Source organism: Psittacula echo (genome assembly GCF_963264785.1).
Source record: "Psittacula echo genome assembly, chromosome: 3".
Taxonomy (NCBI): domain Eukaryota; kingdom Metazoa; phylum Chordata; class Aves; order Psittaciformes; family Psittacidae; genus Psittacula; species Psittacula echo.
Genome location: NC_137736.1, coordinates 4,581,743 through 4,599,528, shown reverse-complemented (window position 1 = coordinate 4,599,528; position 17,786 = coordinate 4,581,743).

Below are 17,786 nucleotides of genomic sequence, written 5' to 3'. Positions count from 1 at the left end.
GGCCAAAACAAGTATCTCAACAGCTTTACAACAGTCAAAGTAGCTACACTTGTAACAGAAGTAAATCTCAAAATATCATTGATCATTCAGTGAGAAAGAAAGCATCAGTAAAATATAGGTGTGTATAAATATGCATGGGAGTTGATACCAGTCATGGAAATGGAGTATACAACTCAGGATTAAAATGAAGGACAGGCTTGGCAATTTCCACGCAATACAGGCAGATGCTTTGCTTCTCTTTGTTTAGACTTGCATCGGAAAAGGAACACGTCCCCAGATGTGCAGAGCCGACAAAGATGCACAAGCATTTTGATTTGTATATATCTTATGTATTTTCCAAAACTAATGTATGCTGAATCCAGCAACCAGGTGGAGGAACTCTCCTAATCAATTCTGTTCTAGCCTCATCACTGATGAAAAGGGCAGCAGTTTGCAGTGAGGTAGGACTATGAATGATATAAACCTTAGTGCTTTAGATCACAAGCCAATTTGCAATAGCCTGTGTTTAGGAAGAAATGTTCTCGTAGTTTTATAGTATTGTGAAATTATGTTATGGAACTTCTTGTGCTTTCGGGTAGTGACTGTCTGATATGATAGTTCTGCTACAAGGGCAACACTTTTGTCCTGCCAATTTTTCCTGCACACAGCTCCTAAACAAGATGGGAGATTATAGTGACATGCCCAGTGAAGTGAATTGAATATTGTGCTTCCTGCTTTAGCTGCAAATGTTATCTCTTTGAATCTCTACGCTTGTGTTGTTATTCTTTCAACTAGTATTTCAGCATGAATACCCTGCTGAAAAAAAAAGGAAAAAAACAGGAAAGTTATTGGAGTTAGCAGCTTGCTACTCTCTATACAGAATTGCCATGGCATTCCAAATAATTCAGTGGTAAGAAAACATTAGCCTGGAATAGTTGAGGTTAGAATGGACCTCTGAAGGTCATTGAGTTCAGTGCCTCTGCTCAAGCAGGATCACCTGCACAGGCTTTCCAGGACCATGTCCCAGTGGTTTTTGAATGTCCCCAAGATGGCATACTCCACAGCCTCTCTGGGCAACCTGTGCCAGTGCTTGGTCACCCTCACAGTAAATAGGTGTTTCCTGATGTTCAGATGGCACCTGTGTGTTTCGGTTTGTGCCCATTGCCTCTTGTCAGTAGGCATCACTGCAAAGAGCATGGCTTAATCTTCTTTAAACCCTCCCTTCAGGGTGGTGCAAACAGCAAGAAGTAGGATGAAAAGAAACAGCCTCAGGTTGCATCAGGGGAGGTTTAGATTGGATATTAGGGAAAAATTTCTTCACTGAAAGAGTTGTCAAGCACTGGAGCAGGCTGCCCAGGAAAGTGGTTGAGTCCCCTCAACCCTGGAGGTATTTAAAGGATGCATGGATATGGCACTTAGAGATATGATCTAGTGATGGACTTGCAGTATTAGGTTTGTGGTTGGACTTTAATGATCCTAAAGGTCTTTTCCAGCTTAAATGATTTTAAGATTCTACATTGTATTACGTACATTGATAAGATCTCCTCAGGCTTTCTCTTCTCCAGGGTGGGTAATCACAGATTTCTCATCTTTTCCACATAATAGCCTCTGATGCTCCAGGTCCTTAACCATTTTAATAGCCTTTCACAGCTCTCCAGCAGCTCCATATTTCTGTTCTACTGGAGAGCCCAAAACTGGACACAGCACTCCAGGTGTGGCCTTACCAGTGCTGAGCAGAGGGGAAGGATCACCTCCCTCAGCCTGTGACAACACTCTTCCTAATGCTGCTCAGGATATCATTAGCCTTCATTGCTGCACGAGCGTGTTGCTGGCTCATGTGCAATTGGTGTCCACCAGGACGCCCCAGTTCTTTTCTGCTAAGCTGCTTTCCAGTTGGTAGGCTCCCAGCATATGCTGGTCTACAGTGTTCTTCCTTCCCAGTTGCAGGTAATTCCTCCCCCAGTACAGGAGAGATATTCATTGGCGACTGGTCAGGTTTTTTCAGTTCTTCACACAAGACATTGAGGGATAATTTGCCATCTACTAAAGCAGAGTAAGTTATGGCAATAATGCAGACAACAGCATAGTGTATGCTATAAAGTTTGGAGGAAGACCTTAAAACAAACGTAAAAGCCTTTTATTGATCGCCTAAAAAGGGGATCTAAAGATAAAAAATAGCTACAGAAACAGAAGACAGAAAATACAAATGCTACACAGTTCTGTTCTTGGAGACTCCTCAGTTTATGGTTCACTGCTTTCTTTTAAGTTTTAATGCTTCACAATAAATCAGATTAAACATTCAATATTTGTACATAACAATTTGAAATGCATGCTTTTGGAAGATTAAGTGTATACTAGAGCATGGAGAAGGTCATCCATTAGTTTTGTTAATAAGTTTGATACAGATTCAGTGGTCAGGCATAACTATTTATGATACAAACTTGAGGGGAATGTAGTGTGGGAATGGCCATGGTGCCACCACCTTATCTGTAAGAAAAGGACACTGAAATATCCTAAACCTCACAAAACACCAAGTCTGGACAAGTATCTTCTGGTAAAAGATGAAACAAACCAACACGTCTGTCCTTCACTGTCAACATGACAACTCATAAGCGTTCTTTTTCTCTGCATCTTCCTCCTGTTATTATCACCCTATCTGAGCTAAATGACCTGTGACAGATGACAAATGTAGGGTAGTTCATGGATAAATATCACACTCCAAACTGGATGTATTGTGAGAGTAGCCTGCTATCCTGAAGCTTAACACAAATGCGAAAGAATTCCCTTCTTCAGGTCTGGGATAAGTCTCCAGTAGTTAATTCAATTAAGCACAGGGTGAATCCTCATTGTGTTTGGCTTTTTTGATTGAAAGATTGGTTTCTGTGACTTTGTATGAAAGGTATCAGCAGCGGGAACTGACTGGTGAAATATATGATGTCAAATCGGACTCAATGCTGTACTCAACATAGTGTAATCTTCCTGGCTTTCATGTTTGATTCCCCGAGGATTTGGAGATGTTTCAAATGTTGATCTTCAATGTGGAAGTTTGATATTTGCCTCTTAAGCTGACGTTGCAACAGCATCTTTATTTAGAACAGAACATAAAAAAGCTTGAACGCTACCCTGTCGTGAAATAGTGCTATTTTTCTTTACTTTAAAGGAAGGAAAGTGAAGGGGAAAAGGTAGGGCCACATTCAGTCTTCAAATGTAGAAAAAGCATCTACAAAGAAGAAAATAGTAGTCGTCTTTGTACTCATGGTGGATAGCTCAGGAAACAGTGGGGTTTATGCTGCACCAGGAAAGACCGATCTACACACAAGGCCAAAGCTTGTTTGTGTGGGTTGTTTTGGGGGGTTTGGGGAAGCAGTGTTATTGTTTAATGATGAGCTTTATGGAGCAAAGAACAGTTTGGGAAGTCTGTCATGAATGGGCTAAATATAATGGTCCTGTGCTCGTACTGGAGGGGAGGAAGTCCGTGCTTCAGGTCCATTCCAGCTACATTGTTCTATAAACCTGTGCTACCATTGGAGCTGGGCACATAGTAAACTCACTGCCAGTTACATTTTTCTCCATGTAAGGTAGCATTTTGCTCCTGCACAGAACAGATAACGAGCCCTTCCTTGTGAGGCCACCTTCGATTCTTTTGCAGGACATCAGTCTAGTGGCAACCTGCCATTTTATAGGAGCACTTGGGTAAACCAGAAGTAGTACACCTTAGCTGTAGTCCCTGAATTTTGCAACCCTTTCTGTGTAGTTAAGTGTTATTTACAGTTACTGAAAGGTGAGCCATATGCTTTTGTTAGCGAGTTCTTATTTTTATGTGCTGCTTTCAAGCTCTGTGTGGGTTAGGCAGGTTCATTCCTTAAACTGATGCTATTCTCTCCTCTCCATGTAAAACCAGCATTTGTTTTATTGCTGGTGTCCCACATGCCTCTGGGATGGGAGTCTCTGATGCTATGGTGTTCCTCCTTTCTGCCAGAGATGGTTGGAACGACAAAGGCCTCAATTTAGTTCTGTTCCATTCTTATCATTCCATGTAAGTATTGCTTAAATCTGGGGGCAGGAGAGCGATTTGTTTGAAGGTAATGATAACAGAATGAAAAGATAAGGTAGTTTAAAGACAGAGTTGAGGAAGTTTTGCTCATCTTGTCCAAGGAGCTTGTGACTGAAAGATGTTGCATTCTCCAGCTGCTCCTTGAAATCGGGTCTATGTCATGAAATTCCTGTTTATTTATATATTTGTTTGTTATTTCTGTGTCTGGTAACGCAATGGTTGTTGCTGGGGTTCCGTTTTATTTTGACCTGCAGAATTCCTTGTTATTATCCCCACTTAGAGTACTTTGCTTGAAAAGAATGCAAGACGTGCACTTCCTGACCATCTTTAGCCGCTTGTCAATGCTAATCCCAAGAATCGTGTTGCATCTTGTCTCTGCCAGCAGCATCAAATTACAAATTGCTTTTACAACAAATTCAAGAGAGCAAGTGAATATTTTACACCACAACTTGGGTTTTCACTGAGCAGAAGTGGTTTGCTTTGCCGTACGTGTCTTTCAACACCTGAGCTCAGCTGAGGTTTGTGTGGGTTTTCATTGGGAAGATAAAGGTCTTCAGCTCTGGAATTCATTTTCTCTGTATCTCACTTTCTTTTGACCAAGCCTATATCCAATGGCTAGTGCTGTATGGCTCATAGCTCTGTTGGTCAGTGGTTTGGATATATGTTACTTTTTGTGCATGAGGAAATAGAGTTTATGTGCTAGGGGGGATAAATTCCCCCATATGTTGGCACAGTCTCTATCCTCCACTGATTACCTATGCTTTGGGGGTGTGAGGAGGCTGTAAAGGCTGTCTAATGCCTGGCTCAAGGTCCCCTCAGGTGGAGGAAACTTCAGGCATTGGACTCCATCCAGCTATTTTGTGTCACTGAGTATCGGAAGTGCTTGGACCATGTGCAGCTGGGAGAGCCAAGCTGCCCTGTGTCCATCACAGCTAGTTCCAGATGGCTCCAACCAACCTGCGGTGGGGCGCAGTTGAGCCCTGCAGCCACGGTGGTGATGTTGAGGAGGCTGTTGAACACTTAACACCCAAGGCTTGCTAAGGTGCCTTTTGTAAAGGATGCAAACCAGTTAAATGAAACCATATTTTCTATTCCCTATACATTTCGGGTTACTGAGGAAATTGCAGAATTCCTATTTCAAGATGACGATGATACGGACAGTAAAGTCATTGTTAGCATGATGTCTCTCTCAGGCTCAGTATTGGTGCAGAGTTGATTTATTCAGAATTGATGGAGTTAGATAAAAGTAAATGCTAGTAGAGGTGAGTTTTTGGAGAGTGTCAGATTCATAGCTTTTTGATTAAGGACTTTGTTGATGTCCATGAAGATTCAGTAGACACTGATGTAGAGTTAGATATAATCTCGATGTAGCAGTCTTTGGGTTTATCAATGTGCCTTTAATTTACCGGGAACTTGCCAGATGAGGAAGTAGTTGTCAGTGGGAAGACGTTACCCAAAACCAGAGTGGCACTCTTGGTGCATTTCAGGGCCATACCACGTCCATGGTATTTTACATCCCCACTCATCACCTTAAATGCACTCTTAAATTTCACTAAACTTGTAGGTGACATAAAGGGCATCAACATTTTAAATGTTGATTTAAATGAGGACAGATGGCACTCTTGCAGATCTAGATCACTGAGAAGCTGGGTTCCACTCAAACAAAAGTCACATTCAAACAATATGGATTTTGATTCAGCCAAGTGTAAAGTACCACTTATTTACAGTGAACAGTGGTGGTAGCTTTGAAGTGAGGAACTGAAACTGCACAAATTGGAAAGGGCTTAGGTGGTGGCATTAGAGAATCTCAAGTCTTCAGTGCAAGGTTGTGTCAAAAAGGCCTGTTGAGATGTGGGGCTGTCAATAAGGCATTAAGGAAAATGAGGGCAAAATAAGCGATTTTATTTGTGTGTAGTGCATTGGCGAAGACTGTTGGAATAGTTCTGGGAAAACTGTATTTAATGATCCAATTTTAAAAGAACAGCCAGTGTGGAAAACAGGCTCCAAAGTAATCCAGAGACTGGAGGTGACTTTTGCAATAACAAATGCAAAACCAGTTCAGTTTGTGTAGGTACCAAAAAGATGACTTTGAGATGACTTGATTGCAAAATGTAAGTGCCTTGATTGCAAAATGTGAGTGCCTTTGAGGAGAGAAAACACCAGGTAGTAATGGGCTCTTCAAACTAGCATAGAAAGACACAGCAGATCAGTCGCTGGAAGCTGATGCCAGACAAACTAGTCTGTGGTCATGAGACGCAGTTTTAACTCTGTGTATGTTGTTGTCAGTGGTACAAACTCCAAAGGGGAATGTTTGGGCTCTGAGTTGCTGGTTTTATGAAATCAAGTCTAAATGTCTCTCTGGAAGACATCGTTCAGCAGTAGGAAAGTTACTGGGCTTGTTTCATTGGTAACTGGGTGAAATTTAGTGGCATGTGGTACACAGGTCATTCAAAATGACAGTAATGGTCTCGTCTGCCTTTAAGCTCTATGAATAAACGTTGAAGTTAAGCTCAGCTCCTTCATTATGTCCAGTACCACTGGCTGCTTGTATTTAATTTCATTCTCATACAAGCCTTACTTTACAGCCTCCAATATTTCTATACATGACTCGAGAAGAGGTGACTCTGCAGTTACCTATCCCTGAGCCAACATGTGGTTTGTGTTTGTGATCAGGCCAGCATGACCTGCAAGTGCTCAAGGGTTGCTTTGTGCCCATCAGGTTTTGATAACGCCCAGTACTGTGCCTTCAAGTACCACGCAGCCCAACCCCCTGTGTTTGGGGCAACAGCACTTTTATCACTGGCCTCATCCTTGCCCAGGGAAAGGAACAGAAAATGCCACTCAGCAAGGCTGTGAGGCCATGAAACTGCATTAAGCAGCACACATGGCAATGGCTGGATCTGCTATTTTGATATAAGTGTCTCAATGTTTCTGAAATGGTAATCTTCTTGAGCTGTTATGTGTAAAGGTGACCCCTTCTGTGTTGGGCCCTTAGCAGTTTGCTCCAGACAGCTAATCAGCTTGATTCATTTGACGGAGTGGTCAGTCAGCGCCTTCTCCGCAGAGGTAAAGCAGGATTGAGCTCTTCACTGATTTGCAAGGGTATAATGGCATCTACTAGAAATGCAGAACTTGCTGGAGATGCATTAGGGTTTCATTTTTGTGGCAGCTATATACTTACCAGGGGCACAAAGATTACAAGCCCTGTTCAGCTTGCTAGCAGCCCTGCAGGAATAAGGAGGGACAATGTCACCTGAGGAATCCTGAGCTCCTGCTGGAGAGACAGGCCCGAGTGAATGCATTTCTGTAGTCAGCTCTCTTTCTGTCTGGCTTTTATCTCATAGTTAAAATTGCAAAACAGAGCAAAGTATGGTTTGAGATGTTTGGTTGTTACTGCCTTTGGCCACATTATGGCACGCATCAGTCAAATGAGCATTACAGCATTATCCGAGGACTGCTGTGAATGGAGAGGACTTACGGCTCCTGTTCAGGGCTGTGATGGTCAGGGTTTATCCTCATTAGTTTCTGGTTTGATCCGCAATTTGCCTTGGTCACAACGAGGGACGGTGGTGCTGAAAATATACTGCAAAACAAGAACAAGAAGGGTCTGAAGCAGGAGCAAACAGCACGTCTGGCAAAACCCAGTCAGCTTTTAAAAGGGGCTGGTAGCAAGAAAACTCTCGGTTTTCCTGGTTGTGTTGTTTTGCTGTGTTATGGGTTTCTCTTCAAAGGATCAGTCAACACCCAAGAATCAGGCAACACGTTTTATTTGTCCAGGATATAAAAGAGAAATAACGTGTTGCACTATATAATGCGTTGTACTTCGTTTGAGATGTGAGGTAGGGGACTTAAAATATTAGTGACTAATGCTCTTTGCCTCCCCAGTGCTATGGAGATGGCTGGTGAAAACATCTAAGCATGCTATAGGATCAAAGTGGTCTAGTGTGGTATCAGTCACTCAAATAGTGTTTAACAAAAATCAGCCTCAGAAGTTACGATGAAATTTATACTTAGTTTATTACGGCTTCAGAGGTGTTAGTTCCTGCATCCTGCATTTATTTCTTTTACTTTCTATAATTTACTTTCATTTACTTGCATTTACTTTCTATAATTACTAATAAAACAGCAAAAGCTTGTTGGTTCCATAACTGTCACCAGTTTTTATATATATATGTATTTAACATAATTTGCATGAAGGAGGACTCCCAGTTGAATGGAAAATGTAGAAGTATATTTCATATCATTTCTAGTGGTAGCAGCTAAAGACCAGTAGCCCACATAGCAATGCTGCAAACATACGTAACATTTGAATTAAAGACCAAACATTCATGGGGGTGTAGAAAATAAATGCAGGGGCTGTAGAAATCTCTGTGGGCATCTGCATTTTACTATGATGCAACTACGAGAGGAGTATAGAAAATCGTTGTCAGGGTATTTGCAGCAGTCACCCCAAGGCAGCGCTCCTTTTTCCATGTGGAGTTTCTCTGTGGTAAGTGGTACATGGCTGAAAACAAGACAAGGAAGGACACATGAATCTGAAGAAAGGTTTTCAAAGGTTAGGCTAACTGCTGGGAAGAGATTATTTTAGTGTTGTTCTCCACCTCCCATCATCACCCGATAGCTTTAGAACCCCCCTAAATGTGTGCCTCAGCAGGGAGATCGAACTACTTCACTTCCAGTTCTTCTTCCACTGCCTACCTTATGTGTTCTCGGTTTCTGTGTTGCCATCAGAAACACGCAGAGGTGGTGCATAGCTGTCAGGAGAAGCCTGTCAGGCCACTCTGAAAGGTGCTGTACCTTTATTAACAGCAATTTCTGGGTGTACTTCTGATTTTAAGCAAACAAAAAGAAAGCTTGGACAGGGCCTTGAGCAACCTGGTCTAGTGGAAGGTGTCCCTGCCCGTGGCAGGGGTTTGGAACTGGATGGTCTTAAGGTCCTTTCCAACATAAACCATGCTGTGAAAAACCTGCACCCCTAAGTCCTCAGCAAGCTCCTCACTCATAAGACAAAGTGCAGTCAGATCCCTGAATGGCACATGAAAATTCCCAAGCATTTGACATCTTTGTTAGTAAACAAACACGGCACAGTTGCATTTCTTATGACACTGAGTTACAGCACAGCATGTTCTGCATTCATCTCTCCCCCTTTCCTTGTGCTTTTCTCTCTTCTCCTCCCGCCCCCATTGCTGGCAAACTGATTTGAGAGAGGCCAAGGATGACACCCGTGCCTCTTTCAAGCTGAGTGCCTTTGTTAGGCATTTGAGAGGGTTGCTTTCCTGCCCCCGGGTACCCTAGCACGCAATGTGAAAGGTGCAGGAGTTCAGGGACTGCTGAGTGCTTAGCTGCTGCACTTTGCTAAGCGAAGGCAACTCGCGGGCAAGTACAGCAATTAGAAGGAAAAGAAAATATTTTTCTATAGGGAATGTTTGTTGACCCCACAGCTGTAACTTAGAATGGAAAATAGATACATAAATAAAGCTGTCTCTGTAGAGAGGGGAGAATTAGGCTGGTTTTTAAAGGGGCAAAAATGCTTTTCCACACAGAATTCATTGTGCCACGCAGAGAAAACAGCGCAATTTGAACGCAGGCTTTTAAATGTAAGGTGCTTTGAAATGTACCTTTTCTAAATTTATCTTTTTATAGTAAACTATCACTAAAATGTTAGTTTTGAAAATGATATCCTAATTCCTCTTGGTATCTCAAGCTGTTTGTCATGCCTTTCCTTGTGAAGAACTTCATAAACAATCCAGCATCCTTTGCATAGTTATTGTTTTGGCCTGGAATACAGTCAACACAGTTTTCCGAATGAAAAGTGCAATGCAAATGAAGTGGAATCACAAAATCGTTTGTATTGGAAAAGACCTTGAAGAGCATTGAGTCCAACCATTAACCTAACTCTGCCAAGTTCACCACTAAACGATGTCCCTAATCACCGCATCTACACGGCTTTTAAATGCCTCCAGGGATGGTGACTCAACCACCTCCCTGGGCAGCCTGTTCCACTCCTTGCAACCCTTTCAGTGAAGAAATTCTTCCTAATATCCAATGGAAACCTCCCCTGGTGCAACTTGCTGCCCGGAATTCCATCTCAGTTGGCATTTAGAAAACACAGGTTAACTGCTCAGACTTGCAAAAAATCCCTTGGGGTTTTCACTCAACACAGATGGTTAAGACCTTGAGTTTGTATCTCATCCAATTAAATTATCTTGGGTTCCTGACTGCAACACTAAGGTGCTCTACTAATGTGTCTCCAAAGAAAAGCTATATTCCTAATTTGCTTCTCTCTGGTACCCTTTTGGAAGAGCAATGTAGAGGATGGGAACTAAGTTTCATTGTGGTACTTGTCATCAGGTAATATATTCCGAGGCTTGCACTGTATTGCTTGCATGCCATGATGAATGTATAAATAAGAGTGAAATTGGAGCCAGATCAAGCTCTCTGTTCTTGCTTCAGAATCCCTGTAATCTGTAACTCAGTTTTAGGTCTGGTGGTTGTGTTGGAGCTTAATGCAGTTAGTTTTGATGGTAGGCATGCCGCTTCAGATGGAACTATGATGTCTGGGTAAAGCAGAAGGACTTCCTGAAAGATTACTTGACTTGGAAATGATAAAGAAGCAAAAGAAAAGTTTGGTTACACATGTTATTGCAGGGGAGGAAATGGAGTGTTGAGCTCAGAAAAGCACAGAAGCGTTACTGTGAATGTAGAAGCGACATCCATACACCACAGAAAGTCTATGTCTCTAGGAAGTGCCCTGTGAAATCTTTCAGGCTTAGTCTGCTGGATGGCTGCAGAATCAGGGAGCCCACTACAGAGCTCAGTATTTTGTTTCCAAGATGAGTATGTTTGAATTAGATCTTGTCTCCTGTTGTACTCTCTAGCAATGCAATACTCGTGTTGTGTTGGGCCTGCTGGCTGTTGTGGAGTTGCAAGGCAGGAAGGTATCAGGACCATCCTGTGAAGAATCCAAAATCCAGGACTTCATGTCTCCAAGTGCCAGCTGCCTGCTAAATCTCACTGACTGCTGTGGCAGGCGCACCATGACCCTTTAGGAATGACTCTCATCTTGTCTGCCTAGAACTAGTCCATGGCATCACAACTTAGACACGTGCAGTAGGTCCAGGAGAGCACATGGTCCTCTGTCCCCAGTGTTTCACTCCAGACATGTGCCCTACAGCAGCTTGAAAAGGGTCCTGCAGATAAGTCTCATGGAGCAGCAGACTAACCCACAGATGCAGCCAGTAAGGTACAGTAATATGGATTAAGTTGTTCAGCTCCAGCTTGGCTTCAGTTAGTAAGTGAACTGCCTTCATTTCAAATTGTTCCCAAGGCTCCTTTTTCCCCTTCATACCCTTAAAAAGTGGTCATATTATTCTTGCGTTGTTGCATTTGGGCTCGAATGGAATTTAAACTGCCTGCTGACAATGATGAATGAATCGACTCCAAATCCCTTGATGTGGATCAGCTATATAGCATAACAATAATATTGTTGTTTAACATTCATACTGAAGCAATACCATGAGGAATCTCAGCCATTCCGGGACTTATTTGGTTAGGAACCGAATAAAGCACAGAGGAAAATAACAATCTTGTTCCGAAGACAGGACTGTCTGAAACACAAGCCGTGCCAGTTGCAGGAGGCAAAAAAGACGAGGAGCAGAAGGATATAAATGACAGTTGCATCTTTATAGACTTCTGCAGACTGTCTGTGCTGCTTAATTTTCTTGCATGGTTGATCTGCCCTGTTGTTCCTGCATCTTGCTCTGCCTTACCCACTTTCATCATCTTTACCTTTGCTGTCAAACAAACTGTTACACCTCAGGTTTTGCTGGCAAAGTTTGGAAAAGGTTGAAAAAGTGAAACTGCCCAGGAAATTCCCCAGGACACTTTATTATTGCCTTTGGACTATGCCTTTTTATTTGGCTTTCTGTACCTTGACATCCAGAGTCAAACTTACTCGAATGGGTTGTTCTGTGCAAGCTGTTTGTGAAGCAGTCAGTCAGATTCTTTACTTAGGTCGAATTGCACTGAATCTACCATGTTCCCTCCCGTTTCTCACTTTGTAATGGTTTCCATATTGTAATTGGGCTTTGCATTTTGTTTTCCTCAACTGACCCATCCTTGCTACTGGTCATGATCCCTGTCTCCTAGAGGGGAGGGATTTTGAATCACTTAGCTAATGGGTCTGATTGTTTTCTCTGAGAGACCAATGCCACAGATTTTAATCAAAGCAAACTTAGACTTCTTATTTCAAGAGGAGTAGAGTATTCTCTTGGCTGCTTGTGAAAGTCCTACCCTGCTTGTACAGTGTTATAGCTAAGTATTGTTTTGTTTGGTTTTTGTTTTACAGAACATGTCTCAAGGTCTCAATAAGGCATTCAAAGTGGGTTTTAGCACATAGATAAAGTTTGTGCTTATATGCCCATGTGCATGGAGATACCAACAAACACGTTGGAAGAACATTGTGGCTGTAAGGCCACACTGCTGAAAACCCTTACATCAAGGTCCTGTATAGAAGCTTAATTTGTATCCCTGTACCCCATGTATATTTTGACACAACATTCAGTTACATGGTCCCATGACATTGCCTGTTGCAGTATCTCTGACTTGGGAATGTTGGGCTCTCTCAAAGTTCTTGGAGTTGAATAAGCTTTACCTTCATCTCCTCCTTGCTGGGTCAATGCTTGACCTGCCTATCACATTTTCTTCAAGTTGTACATGTCCAGTCATGTGTTGGAAGATGCAGTGAGAATGTTCAGTGCCCAAACACTGAACAGAACCACATCGGAGCTGGAAATCAGAATGCCCACAGTGAAGCCAATCCCTCTGTGCAAGTAGGTCTTTTCAAAGAAGGCCTACACTAAAACTTGTGCACAGCATTCCTTGATTGCACATTCAAACCCCAGAATGCACTCAATCAAAATACAGCCTCTTACTGATCTGGGAACAGAGATTTCCTACACTAGGATGAACAGGACTCTGCCTTCATATAGCTGCTTACCTATGAAGTAGTTAGACATCATCTAGACACAGGATATAAAGACATAGTTGTAACTTTTTGGAAAGCATTCTTCTAGCCTGGATGACTTGTACCATGTTGTTTTAATATGATTTCTGTCATTTTTTGTGAGCCTGTATTAAGCTGCAAGAGTTACTTGATTACTGCCTAATAGAAACAGGTCCATGTGTTGAATTTAAATACCCAGGGAAATGGAAGCATATATACTTAAAAACTCAAGTGGTGATAATATGGTCATAATTCCAAATAATAAATAATTTGCTTTTCATATATTCATGTGAAGAGGATGAAACAAGACTGAAATGACAGAGTAAGTGGGGTTAGTGCAGGATTACTGCTATTGTCCTGACTTGACATTGTCTTAAGATTAACTAGCATTACTTTAAATCAGGGTAATGCTTGTCGGAGGCCTCAGACTAGCTGTCTTGGACTGCAGTGCCCTCTATCTAGCTGCAGAAATACGTACAGGCTTGGCCATTTTAGCATCTATCTGCAGCCAGGCTGTTGCAAACTACACTTAAATGTGCTTTGGCTGTTCATCATCTTATAGAGCAGGAATGCTTTCAGGATTAGCCAGGGCAGAATGGTGTGTCTCTGCCAAGTAACTGTGCAATTTCTGCTCAGCCAATTGCATTCCTGGGCAATTTTAACAATAATCGTATCTGAATGGAAAGAAGGCTGTTTTGGGGCTGGGTTACATTAAAGGGAAAAGGAAAACAGCATGGACAAAACTGAGCAGAGGAAGACAAAGAAATAGGGAGAAAAATATGCATATACACCAGTAAGTTTCTAGAACAGGTTGCTGTGATTGCTTGAGCAGGATGTCAAAGCGTACTTTGAAAAATGGTGCTCTATCAGCCTTGGGAAGAACGCAGTGTTGAAGAAAAATGAAATAATGGGAGAAGGGGATAAATTCCAAACCCAACCTTGTCCTTTAAAGGACATACTGTGTCCTGCACATCCAAATCCAACAGTGGCATCTTCTCGGAGATGCATTTTGGCCACCGTAAGCCTTAGTCAGGAAAACATGCAGCGTTATCTGATAAAATGTGTAGGAAGGGGAGATTTTGTTCCAGTTTATTGAATGATTGATGGTAATTTATATCCAGTTCAGAAAAGCTGTTATGTTCCTCAATCATTTCTTGGCTAGTGTGCTAATAAAAATGCATTGTATAGGGCTATTGCTGAATTTCAAACAATGCAATAACAAAAAGTTGCTTACTGAGGAACAAGAGGGGTTCCTACAGAAGATGGATATATGATAGCAATTATGAGAGCAATGGACTGGACCTTGCTTATATTTGCTAAACAGAAGGAAACATTACAAAAGCTTTACTGATTTCAGGAGCGAGTTAAGGATTTAGGAAGCAATTACCTCTTGATTTAAAGTGGGATTTAGGCATGGAGGGTGTTTAAATGTAGTACCAGGCCTAAATAGCAAGAGGAAAGTCGGGAAAAGATTTTTGGCACTGGGGAGATTTCAGTTTCCTCAATGGAAATCTGTAATAGATGGAAATTAGGCTTCACAGTGCCTAAATTGCACCTGAGAATGCAAATATAACCCCAAAGTCACTTAAGCAAACTAGAAAACATGGTGTCTTGCTTTGCAAAAAGGATGAAAACTGGCAGGACTGCTGGACTCAGAACACTATGATCAGTGACACGAATGGATAGCTGATTGCTAGTGGCATCTCAGAGGTTGACGCTAATGCTAGTGCTCTTTAACCTCTCTATTTACAGCCTGGATGATGAGTGACGTCTCAGGAAATGTGTAATATTAAGTTGGAGGGATCATTTGATATGCTGGAGGGCAGCGCTGCCTTTCAGAGGGACCTCAACAAGCTGGATCATAGGGCTGACTGGTACCGCCAGGAGTTCAGCCGCTGCAGTGAGCCCATGCAAAAGCATGGCCTGGGGAAAACAGAGGAGAGAAAACAGCTCTGGAGAAAAAAGCCTGGGGTTGATCTCAATGGATAACAAGTTGACACCTTAGCAATGCATCCTTGCAGCAAAAAACCATCACCACATCCTGGTTCGTAGCAGGATCGCTGAGGGCAGCAATCTTCCTCTCTATTTGGCACTAGTGGGACTGCATGTGGAGCAGTTTGTCCAGTCTGGAGTTCCCCAGCAGAAGAGGGAGGCTGAGGTACCAGACCAAGCCCAGCAGTGGGCTGCCATGCTGGTCAGGGCTGGAGCACAAGGTGTGCAAGGAGATGCTGCAAGGGCTGGGCTTGGTCAGGCTGGAGAAGGGAAGACTGAAGGCAGGGAGGTTTTAATTGCTACCTGCAGCTGCCTTGAAGAGCCAGAGACCGTTCAAAGGGGGACTGTGACAGGACGAGAGACAATGGACAGAAGTTGGAAATTCAGATTTCATATAAGAGAAGTTTTCCCCACTGTGAAGAAGGACCAACACTGAAACAAGCTGCCTGGAGAAGTTGTTTTCTTCGTGTCATGACTATCATATGCTCCGAGGTTTGTTCTAATGTACCTTTTGTCCTCACAGGATACTTCGGCTTTATCTTTCTGAAATTTGTGCAGGGAACAGAGTGCTTTGTTGTCATCAGCAGCACTATGAGAATGATAGGGCTCTGAACAGAAAATGCAGTACAATGGACAGGCAGGGAACGAGGCTGAACAGCTCAGTGGAAGTTATTTCAAATACATGGCCTGAAATGCTTTGCCACTCTGGCAAGACAAGCCCCGAAAGATGCAAGCCCCTCCCCGGGGAGCAGAATTCATGTAGAAAATAGTTTTCAAGTGCTTCCATTGCACAGAATTCCCCCTGTTCTCCCTGCCCACATTGGTTGTTCTTTCTACTCAAAGTTAGCTATCTGGGAGTAAAATCCTGACTTTGCCAAAGCTGGATTTGGTATCAGTATAGCAAGAACTTCACTCCGGCTTTTGAGACCCTTTGAAATACTTTGGAAAATGAGCTGATATTATAACCAACCTGTCATGATTGTGTCTTTTTCCTGTCAATGTCTTCATGGCAAAAGGCTTTTGAGGCTAAAGACTGATGAAAATAGGTATCTGTATATACGCTATATATGTGCTTAGATACATGCATGCCCACATGCACATATACATGTATATACATATATATGTATATATATACACATATACATATACACGTGTGTGTATATATAAATATATGTTCAAAAGGACAGCTCTAAAGGCTAGAGTCATGCTTTGGGGAGCTCTCTGGTTAGGATATAGTCCTAAATAGGCAGAAGTACAAGGGTATAACCTAGATACTCAGGTAATAGCATTTATTTGTTTGTGATGGATGTGTGTTTAAGGGCACTGCTAGGCATAAGATAATTTGTTGGGGTTTTTATTCCACGACAATGAATTTGTGGAACATGAATCCATCACCTCTGTCTTCCATCTGCCTAATTTTACAGATGTGCTGAAATACCCAAAATAAATAGAAGTAACCAGAGAACCGCAGGATCTGCAAGACAAAGTGGATGCTTACGTGTTTGGTTTGCCCTCTGCTTTACTTTGGACCAAATACCTGTGTTTTCAGTCCGAAACAACAGCGTGCATTTCTTTTATTATCCGTGCCCCTTGCCTCATATTTAATCATATGTTTTTGTTTTATTACAACTGTTTACAGACATGAATTAAGTAATTAAAAGTCCTCTGGAAAATTCTGAGCACCTGTTCTGTGCCTTAAATATTGCTTACAAAATTCACCAAGCTGCAAAACTTTATTGGGCAGATCCGTATTCTTTTAAAGAGCTGCACTTTGCACTTCTGTTTTGCAAGGAAGCTGTTAAAGGCAAAGAGAAAGCTGGCTCTAATTATTACAAATGATGTGACAGTTGTTGCGGCAACAGACAGGTAAAAATCATTTATTTAATTATTTTTGAATCAAACTGATGGTTCCATGTTGGAATGAAGTGTTGCCACTGACTAGTTTTCAAACCGATAATTCCTATTGGCTTTACTCCATGAACCACAAGGAAAACACCTGGCAAGCTTCTTGATCCCAGCCAACTCTTGTTAACCTTGTGGCCTTCACAATAGCTATCAGCAGGCACCAAGTCAGTGCTGCTAATAAACTGGCTTAAAACCTCCACCTGCTAATAACATCTTACTGCTTTTCAGTGTCAAATAAAAGGAAATTATCTGTTTAATTACAGTCAAAGAAATCTTGCAATGCTCTGCTGCCTTGGATGGTGATAATAATAATGAAATGTGTTTAAGGACATGGCTACATGAACTGATTGTACAGAGGTAAGCTAGAATGGTGGTAGCTATAGTATGTTAATTTTCTGCTAGGCTTTTTGCCTGTAATAAATGTGAAACATCTTATTCCTAAGTGAAGGTAAGATAAACTGGGGATAGTCTTTTCACAAATAGGTGTAGGCAGTTGTAAGCAAGGTTGTATCCAAGGGATTTTTTTTCTCCTCCTTGCTGCTCCCCTTATTATTGGTAATCCTTTGCTAGTTTGGTGTTTTCTGGTTTCCTTGTTTGTTTCTCCACCTCAGCAAAAAGGCCAAGTGTGCATCACTTATTCTTTCCTAAATGAAGTTGCAGCAGGCTAGTTAAGACTTTGATAGATGTTACAAAGCCAGGGTAGTTCAGCTGATGTTTTCCTTTCTTCAAGTAATAAGACATTCAACTAGCATTCAGAGTGTTGTTCTGCCCCTACTTTAGGAAGGCTGGTCCTCTTGAACTAGCCCAGGATCCTCAGCTTGTTTCTGCTTATGAACTTGCACATGCTGACCA